Consider the following 10,142-nt stretch of genomic DNA (forward strand, 5'->3'; position numbering starts at 1 on the left):
GGAAGCAGCTCCAGGGAGAAGGAGCTGGGAGTGCTGGGGGACAACAAGCTCCCCAGGAGCCAGCAATGTGCTCTCATGGCCAAGAAGGCCAATGGTGGCCTGGGGGGCATGAGGAAGAGTGTGGCCAGCAGGGCAAGGGAGGTTCTGCCCCTCTACTCTGCCCTAGTGAGGCCACATCTGGAGTCCTGGGTCCAGTCCTGGGCTCCCCAGTTCAGGAGGGACAGAGAACTGCTGGAGAGAGCCCAGGGCAGGCTGCAGAGCTGCTGAGGGGCCTGGAGCAGCTCTGGGAGCAGCAAAGGCTGAGAGCCCTGGGGCTGAGAGCCTGCAGAAGAGCAGCCCCAGAGGGCAGCTGAGCAATGCTCAGCAAGAGCTAAAGGAGCTGTGGGGGGCAAGAGGCTGGGGCCAGGCTCTGCTGAGTGCTGCCCAGGGCCAGCACAAGGGGCAAGGGGCAGCAAGTGTCAGGCAGGAGGTTGGAGCTGAGCAGGAGGAGAAAGTTGTTTGGGGTGAGGCTGCTGGAGGCCTGGAGCAGGCTGCCCAGAGAGGTTGTGGAGTCTCCTGGGGTGGACACATTGCAAACCTGCCTGGATGTGTTCCTGTCTCTGCCCCCTGTGGAGAGAGGCTGAGAGCCCTGGGGCTGTTTAGTGTGGGGAAGAGAAGGCTGAGAGGGGATCTGATCAATGCCTATCAATACCTGGGGTGGGTGGCAAGTGGAGGGGGCCAAGACAAGGCCCAGTGGAGACAAACTTGGACATAGAAGGTTTCAACTCATGGGCACTGTGCTGCTGGGCAAGCTGCTGGGGGTGCCCTGCTGGGGCAGGGGCTTGGAGCTCCAGAGCTCCCTTCCAGCCCCTCCCTGCTGGGGTCCTGGGGTGAAGGTCTCCCCCTGGGTCTGCACCCCAGCACTCCCCACAGTGTGGGGTCTCTGGCCCCGTCTCAGCTGCCCCCTGCAGCCAGCTGCTTTGCTACAGGTGGTTGTGGTGCTGGGCAGGATCTGGGGCAGTCAGTGCCCGCGGGGCCAGGCTGGAGCCTGACGCTGGCCTGGGCTGAGCCGCTCACCCACACCCCTGCTGGAGCCTGAGTGTGATCCTCCCCAATGAGAGCCTCCTGGCTCTGCCCGGGACCTTCCCTCTTGCCTCCCGCAGCTCCTCTGGGTGGCCTCCTTTGAAGGCAGCCGCGTGGTGAGAGCCAAAGCGAGCCTTGCCGAAGCGAGCCTTGCCGAAGCGAGCCTTGCCGAAGCGAGCACTGCCAAAGCGAGCCTTGCCGAAGCCTTGCCGAAGCGAGCCTTGCCGAAGCGAGCACTGCCAAAGCGAGCCTTGCCGAAGCGAGCCTTGCCGAAGCGAACACTGCCAAAGCGAGCCTTGCCGAAGCGAGCCTTGCCGAAGCGAGCACTGCCAAAGCGAGCCTTGCCGAAGCGAGCCTTGCCGAAGCGAGCACTGCCCAAGCGAGCCTTGCCGAAGCGAGCCTTGCCGAAGCGAGCACTGCCAAAGCGAGCCTTGCCGAAGCGAGCCTTGCCGAAGCGAACACTGCCAAAGCGAGCCTTGCCGAAGCGAGCCTTGCCGAAGCGAACACTGCCAAAGCGAGCCTTGCCGAAGCGAGCCTTGCCGAAGCGAGCCTTGCCGAAGCGAGCACTGCCAAAGCGAGCCTTGCCGAAGCGAGCCTTGCCGAAGCGAGCCTTGCCGAAGCGAGCCTTGCCGAAGCGAGCCTTGCCGAAGCGAGCCTTGCCGAAGCGAACACTGCCAAAGCGAGCCTTGCCGAAGCGAGCCTTGCCGAAGCGAGCCTTGCCGAAGCGAGCCTTGCCGAAGCCAGCCTTGCCGAAGCGAGCCTTGCCGAAGCCAGCCTTGCCGAAGCGAGCACTGCCGTGCTGCTGCTGGCCGCTGCGAGGAGGGGCAGGAGGTGTCGCAAGCAGCGGCCCCGCCGTGACTCAGCTCCACCCGGGCCGGGCAGCGTGCTGGGGACCCGCACCGAGCAGGGACCACGCTGCCAGGAGAGGGCTGTGGGGTGTCAGGCAGCTGGGGGGGGGGGCTTGCCTGGGGGGTGCCCCTCGCTGAGATCTTCCATCAGCGTCTGAAAGGAGGAACCGGCCCCTCCCAGCCTGCCCCCTGCTCCTGCAGCCTCCGCTGGCCTGCGTGTCCCGGAGATCCTTGGCTCTGCTCTGCCACCTGCCCACCTCCCGTGGGGTCACTCCCAGGGGACAGCTGCTGGGGCCACCCCCTGCCCGGCACAGGGACACCCATCACGCTGCTGCTGCCCCTCTGCCCGATTCAGAGCCCCCAGCCCTTCAGGCTTTAGAATGGAATGGAATGGAATGGGATGGGATGGAATGGGATGGAATGGGATGGAATGGGATGGGATGGGATGGGATGGGATAGGATAGGATAGGATAGGATAGGATAGGATAGGATAGGATAGACCAGACCAGGTTGGAAGAGACCTTCAAGATCACCAAGTCCAACCTCTCCCCCAGCACCATCTGAGCAACTCAACCATGGCACCAAGGGCCTCAGCCAGGCTCTTCCTGAACACCTCCAGGGATGGGGACTCCACCACCTCCCTGGGCAGCACAGCCCAGTGGCCAATCTCTCTTGCTGGGAAGAACTTTCTCCTCCCCTCCAGCCTAAGCCTCCCCTGGCACAGCTTAAGACTGTGTCCTCTTGTTCTGCTGCTGGGTGCCTGGGAGCAGAGCCCAACCCCCAGCTGGCTCCAACCACCCTGCAGGGAGCTGCAGGGAGCAAGAAGGTCTCCCCTGAGCCTCCTCTTCTGCAGGCTAAGCAACCCCAGCTCCCTCAGCCTCTCCTCCCAGGGCTGTGCCCCAGACCCCTCCCCAGCTTTGTTGCCCTTCTCTGGACACCTTCCAGCAGCTCAACCTCCTTCCTAACCTGAGAGGCCCAGAGCTGGACCCAGGACTCCAGGTGTGGCCTGAGCAGTGCAGTGTGCAGTGTACCTGTTTGAAAGGTGCTGCCTGGTGTCACCCTCTGCCCGCTGAGGCCTCCCTCCACCACCCTGACCACATCTGAAGCGCAGGACAGGCTGGCAGGGGCACCTTGGGCTGAGGCCCCATGCAGCCATGCCAGCTTGGACACATGGCCACAGCTGGCACAGGCTGTGCTGCCTCCTGGGAAAAGGGCCACAGCTAAGTGACTTCTCTGGTTCCTCTGCTTTCCCCACAGCCCTGCTGCCCCAGGGCAGGATCTGGGCAAGGACTATGGTTCAGGGTTCATTATGTGTGCCACACACCCTCGTGTTGCTGCTCACCCTCCACCCTCACCTCCTGCAGCCCAGTTGCTCCCTGCAGGGGCAGAAGAGAGCCTGAGCAGGGCAGACCCCCTTGCAACGCCCAGCAGCACCTTCCAGGGCAGCTGGTGGCCTGGGGACGTGCCCCCCGGGGCTGCCCTGCCCACCACATGCCCGGAGCTGCTGAGGGCATTTCCCATCTTGTTCCTGGGCTTTGCTGCAGAGCTGGGTGGTGCAGTCCTGGCATTTTTGACTCTCCAGCGCCCCTGCCCAGCAGGCAACCCCCGGGAGGCTGCTTCCCGTGCAAGGGGGGAGCGGGTCCAGCCCCTGCCGCTCCACCGGAGGATTCCTGCTGCCATCTGGCAGCCCCGGGAGAGCAGCCAGGCGCTGTCAGCAGCGCAGCATCAAGGGCCTGCTGCTGCAGAAGGGGGTGGGGGTGCACCCAGAGGCTCAGCTCCTCACTGGGCACGGGCAGGGGGATCTGCTCCCCACAGCCAGGCACGCTGGGAGCCCAGCAGCTCTGATGGCAGCAGTGGCTGCAGAAAAGCAGAAGGAGTGGGGGTCCCGTGGGGGCTTGCTCCTGGGACAGCTGTGTTGTCACTTCCCAGGCAAGCTGCTGCAGCTTGGCTTGTCCTCCTTGGTAGCTGCAGAGCTGGGCTGGTGGTGAAGAGGTTCAACTTCTCAGCCTGCCTATGAGACCACCACGGGGGGGGCTGGGGAAGGAGAGAATCAGAGAGTTGTTTGGGTTTGAAAAGACCTCCAAGGCCATTGAGTCCAACTATCAGCTTCAGGCCAGCATGGCCACTAAGCCATGTCCCCAGGCCCCGTGTCCACGTGCTTCTTGAGCACCTCCAGGTGGTCTGAGAGCAGGAGGGATGTGGGAAGGCTCTTCCCCAAATCTGGGGGGAAGGAAATGACCTTGCTTGAAGTGACCAAATCCCCCGGGGGTGCATTGCCTCTTCCCTTGTCCTGCAGGCATTCCAGTTCTGGCTGCCAGGCTGAGGTCTCCTGGTCCGTCCCCCTGCTCTGAAGCTGTGGGAAGATGTGCAGGGAAGAGGGACTCCCCTTGCAGTGCTCTGGCACAGGAAGACTTCCATGGGATGGGAAGGCTGCTATGGAATGGAGCTTGCCAGGATCCCTTGCTGTGCTTCCCAGTCCCTGCTCCCCTCGAAGGCCAATTCCCCTGGCAGTGCCCTGCAGGGAGCTGGTGCACACCAACACCCCCAGGCTATCCCTGCCCTGTCCCTGTGTCCCCACTGGGCTTACAGACCTCAGTGCCCTTGACAGACCCCAGAGCACCACCGGCAGCTACCACTGCTCCTCCGTGCCTGGGTGGGCAGAGAGGCAGAGGACAGAGCCGCGGGGGCAGCACAGCCTGGGACCTGTGTGGGCAGGCCCTGCCCGCACTGCCCACTGCCCCCAGGGCAGGCAGGTTGCCCCTTCAGCCCTGAGAAGCAGCTGGTGTCCCCCAGGGCCACCTCCCATGGGTGTGCAGTCAGCCCTCCTGTGCCAGCAGCCAGCACCTCTTGGGGCTGCTGGATTGGAACCGGCAGCTTGGAGCCGAGAAGCCCTGGAGGGCTCTCCAGGGTCTGTAGCCGCCCTGCACAAGTGGCATCACTCCAGGATCAAAGGGGTGTGTAAACGCACCTGAACGGCCTCTTTGCACCCAGAGCCACTGAAGAACTGGCACTTGGGGCACTCTGCAAGCTCCTAGCTCCCTGCCAGCACCTCCACTCCACAAGTCATGTGCCCAGGCTGCTGGCAGCCCTGCTGGGAAGCCAGGGGTGAGGTGAAGGAGGCACAGCCCCATGCACCAGCACAGGTTGGGGACTGAGCTGTTGGAGAGAAGCTCTGAGGAAAAGGACCTGGCAGTGCAGGCAGTCAACGGGATGCCCAGCAGCCAGCAGTGTGCCCTCATGGCCAAGAAGGCCACTGGCATCCTGGGGTGCATGAGGAAGAGTGTGGCCAGCAGGTCAAGGAAGGTTCTCCTCCCCCTTTACTCTGCCCTGGTGAGGCCTCACCTGGCTCCAGTTCTGGGCTCCCCAGCTCAGGAAGGAGAAAGAACTGCTGGGGAGAGTCCAGCACAGGGACACTGAGCTGCTGAGGGCACTGCAGCAGCTCTGAGCAGAGGCTGAGGGAGCTGGGGCTGGGCAGCCTGCAGAAGAGGAGGCTGAGAGGGCTCTGATCAATGCTTACAAACATCTAAGGGGTGTCAGGAGGCTGGGGCCAGACTCTTCTCAGTGCTCCTCAGTGACCAGGGACAATGAGCCCAAACCTGACCATAGGAAGTTCCATCTAAAGATGAGGAGGAACTTCTGCCCTGTGAGGGTGGCAGAGCCCTGGAGCAAAGACCCAACCTGGCTGTGTCCCTGGGTGCCCTGCCTTGGGTGCCCCTGCTCTGGCAGGGGGGCTGGCCTGGGTGATCTCTGGAGGTTCCTTCCAAGCCCTCCCATGCTGTGATTCTGTGAGAGCCCTGAAGAGTCCTCGTGGGTGCTTCACCTGCATGCTGTGGGCTGATAACCCAGGGAAAAGGGCATCAGGGAGCAGCTGCTGGGATGTGTGAGTGTGGGCTGCAGGGGACAGAGCCCCAGGAGGTCCAGGTGCCTTGGAGGTAGAGGAGCAGCCAAGCAGGGAAGTGGAGCAGCTCCCATCAGGGAGAGAATTTGGTGTAAGGTGCAGGGCCACGGGAAAGGATCTGGTCAAGGATCACTGAGAGGGGGAAAAAGGGAAGAGTGCTTTGATCATCCTGTGATGGTCAGCAGCAGATGGTTTGAGGGACCTGGGGCTGTTCAGCCTGGAGAAAAGGAGGCTGAGGGGAAGACTTTCTGGCTCTCTACAGCTGCCTGAAAGGAGGCTTGAGCCAGGTGGGGGTTGGGCTCTTCTACCAAAGAACAAACGACAGGGCAAGAAGCAGCAGCAGCAGCTTGACCTCAAACTGTGCCCCAGGAGAGGTTCAGGTTGGATATGAGGAACAATTTCTTCCCCCAAAAGGGTTGCCCAGGCCTGGCCCAGGCTGCCCAGGGCAGTGGTGCAGTCCCCTTCCCTGGAGGGGTTCCAGAGCTGTGTGGCTGTGGTGCTGAGGGCCATGGCTCAGTGCTGCCCTGGCAGTGCTGGGCTCAGGGCTGGCCTGGATCATCTGAAAGGTCTTTGCCACCCAAAGGACTCTGTGACTGTCACGAGGGAAGCGTTGCCCAAGCTGTGCATTTCCACCCTGTGGGAGGCTGCCTCTGCCACGGGGATCTGATGTGCCAGGGGATTCTGAAGGGATCAGAAGGGTGCAAGAGGGTTGGGCTGCCAGGGCTGCAGCGAGTCCGGGATGCTCCCAAGCCCCCCCTGGCTGCTGAGGAGAAGATCTCTGTTGCTTGCCCTGCCTCACCTTTTGAATGTTCCCAGGGCTCCCCGGCCCAGCCTTCCCCTCCTACAGCCAGTGGCACTTCCCCCAGAGCTCCCCAGCCCCTCATCCCACCCCTGTGTGCCCTGCCAGCCCTTTGGGACACTCCAGGCCGGGGTCTCCCTCACTCATTCCTGAGGCTTGGGAGCCCAGAGGTACAAAGCTGCAAAGCTCGACCTCACAGCCTGCTCTGTCCTGCTCTCCAAAGGCTCTCCAGGAGTTTTGATTCCTCTCTGCAGCCCCAAACCCAGGCTGGGTCTCAATGTCCAAGGGAGGGAGGAGGGAAGCAAATTGCTGCTGAGCTCAGTCAGGAGGCGCAGTGCCCACGGCCCCTGCTGCGGGCTGCCAGCTCACCCTGCTGTGCCAATCACCCGTGAGGAAGTGGAGGGAAAGGCTCTTCCTGCTCCCAGCCATTAATTAGGGATCTCCTTTTTTATTGCTAATTATTCCCTTCAGTCCCTCAGTGAAGCAGGGTGGGGACTCCTTCCTGGGCTGCCAGCTCTGGCTAGTCTGGAGTGGCTCTTGGGATGGTGGCTCTTGTTTTGGCTGTTGTTCCCCAGGTTTTTGTCTGCCTTGCCCCCATCATTTCTTTTTTTCCTCTGACTTTTAGCTTTTCTTCCTGGGGTTTCACTTTTTTTTACTCACCAGCTCCTGTAGCTTCCTGCTTGTTTCCTTCTCAGCCCAAGCACAAGCAGGTGGGGATGGATGCTTCCCAGGCAACCAGCAAGGAAATCCCAGGGCTGTGGGCAGGAACGAACTCTGCACAAGGAGGACCTGGAGCTGCTGGAGAGGGGCCAGGGAAGGCCATGAGGACGATCAGAGGGCTGCAGAACCTCCCCTGTGGGGCCAGGCTGGGAGAGCTGGGGCTGTGCAGCCTGGAGGGGAGAAGGTTCCAGGGAGACCTCAGGGCAGCCTCCCAGTACCTGAAGGGCTCCAGGAGAGCTGGGGAGGGACTTGGGACAAGGGCTGGGAGTGCCAGGATGAGGGACAATGGCTTTGAGCTGGGAGAGAGGAGACTGAGAGTGGAGAGGAGGAAGAAATTCTTTGCAGTGAGGCTGGGGAGACTCTGGCACAGGCTGCCCAGGGAGGCTGTGGCTGCCTCCTGCCGGGAGGTGTTCAGGACCAGGCTGGATGAGGCCTTGAGCAAGCTGTGCTGGTGGAAAGTGTCCCTGCCCATGGCAGGGGTTGGAACTGGATAATCTTTAGGGTCCCTTCCAACCCCTTCTGTGGCTCTGTGGAGATGGTAGGGAGGAACAGAAGCTGCCCTGCTGCTCTTCACAGTGCTTTGGGGAAATGCCCCAGCAAGAAGCTGCCACCCTGCCGAGCTGTGGCTTCGCTGGGACTCTTCCCTGTGCTCAGTGAACATCAGGAACACATTTGGGTGTTTGGAGGGACTGGGAAGGGGCAGCTGGCAGGGTGAGGGCTGTGAAGAATAAAGACCTTGTCTGGAGACACCTCTCCAAGCCCCAAAACTGTGTTGGGCTCAGAACGGGCACTGGTTCTCTGCTCTCTTATTGCACCTCCCACTGCTGCTCCCCTCACCAGCCACACCCCAAGCTCACACCTTGCTGCCCACCAAGCTTCCACCACAGCCACTGCTGCCTCTTGGCTCTTCATCACCTGAGCTCAAGGGATGCTAGGGGTTGGAAGGGAGTCCAAGCCCCCTGCCAGAGCACAGGTCACACAGGAACACATCCAGACAGGGCTGGGAAGGCTCCAGAGGAGACTGCACAACCTCTCTGGGCAGCCTGCTCCAGGCCTCTGGCAGCCTCCCAGGGCAGAAGTTCCTCCTCCTGTTGGGGTGGAACCTCCTGGGCTGCAGTTTCCATCCACTGCCCCTTGGCCTATCCCAGGGCACAGTGAGCAGAGCCTGGCCCTGGCCCTCCCTTCCTGACCCCCAGCCCTCAGCTATTGATAGGCATTGTTCAGATCCCTCTCAGCCTTCTCCTCTCCAGCCTAAAGAGCCCCAGGTCACCTTCCAGGTCCCTTTTGCTCCTGTTTGCATCCCATGGCCGTGGTGCTCAAGTGGCTCACCGGGACCCAGGCTTTGCAAAGCCACATCATGAGCTGGGAGATGTTCTGTGGAACAAGAATCTCCAGCTCCTTACTCACCCCCTTCTCCCCTGAGCCATGGGGCCTCGTGTGCTGGGCACCTTCCCCAAGCCAGCCTAGGCACTCACCTTGCCAGGAGGCAAAGCTCAAGCTCCACCTGGGCTTTTCTTATGGTAATGTCTTGGTGTGTGCTTGTGGCTTGTAGGTGCACATGAGACAGCACATGCTGCATTGGTTCCTCGTCCCTGCCCTATGCCACTGATTAACTCCAGCACTCATTAACCTGCAAGAACCTGTTCTGCAGGCCCAAGGTCTGCTGTTAAGCAGCTGGCTTGACAGAATTTCTCAAGCAGCTCCAGAGGGAAGCACAGGAGTCACCAACTGCTCCTGCCTAAGGGAGCCCTGAGGGGAGCCCCAGAGTGGCTGCAGGTCCCACTGGGACAGCTCCTTCCCCTTCCTCCAGCTTGGCCTCACAGATAGCATCCTGCCTGCCTGTCCCTTCTGCTGTCCAGGCTCATGGATAGCATCCTGGCCGCCTGTCCCTTCTGCTGTCCAGGCTCCTAGCAGCCTGGCTGCCTGTCTCCCCTGCTGTCCGGGCTCCTAGCATCCTGGCCGCCTGTCCCTTCTGCTGTCCGGGCTCACAGACAGCAGCCTGGCCGCTTGTCCTTTCTGTCCAGGCTCCTGGGCAGCAGCCTGCTCGCCCGTCCCCGCTCCAGCGCGGGCTCACCCAGGGCACTCTCCCGTCCCGTCCGTGCTCCAGCCCGGGCTCACCCGGGGCACCCTCCCCGCCCGTCCGCGCTCCAGCCCGGGCTCACCCGGGGCGCCCTCCCCGCCCATCCCCGCTCCAGCCCGGGCTCACCCGGGGCACCCTCCCCGCCCGTCCGCGCTCCAGCCCGGGCTCACCCGGGGCGCCCTCCCCGCCCCAGCCCGGGCTCACCCGGGGCACCCTCCCCGCCCGTCCCCGCTCCAGCCCGGGCTCACCCGGGGCGCCCTCCCCGCCCGTCCCCGCTCCAGCCCGGGCTCACCCGGGGCGCCCTCCCCGCCCGTCCGTGCTCCAGCCGGGGCTCACCCGGGGCGCCCTCCCCGCCCGTCCGCGCTCCAGCCCGGGCTCACCCAAGGCGCCCTCCCCGCCCGTCCGCGCTCCAGCCCGGGCTCACCCGGGGCGCCCTCCCCGCCCGTCCCCGCTCCAGCCCGGGCTCACCCGGGGCGCCCTCCCCGCCCGTCCCCGCTCCAGCCCGGGCTCGCCCGGGGCGCCCTCCCCGCCCGTCCCCGCTCCAGCCCGGGCTCGCCCGGGGCGCCCTCCCCGCCCGTCCCCGCTCCAGCCCGGGCTCGCCCGGGGCGCCCTCCCCGCCCGTCCCCGCTCCAGCCCGGGCTCGCCCGGGGCGCCCTCCCCGCCCGTCCTCCCCCAGCCCAGGCAGCGCTTCCCCCGGCGCGGCCGGGAGCCGTTTCCCCGCCGCGGCCCCGGCGC

The sequence above is a fragment of the Dryobates pubescens genome, chromosome 4 (assembly GCF_014839835.1).
Source record: "Dryobates pubescens isolate bDryPub1 chromosome 4, bDryPub1.pri, whole genome shotgun sequence".
Taxonomy (NCBI): Eukaryota; Metazoa; Chordata; class Aves; order Piciformes; family Picidae; genus Dryobates; species Dryobates pubescens.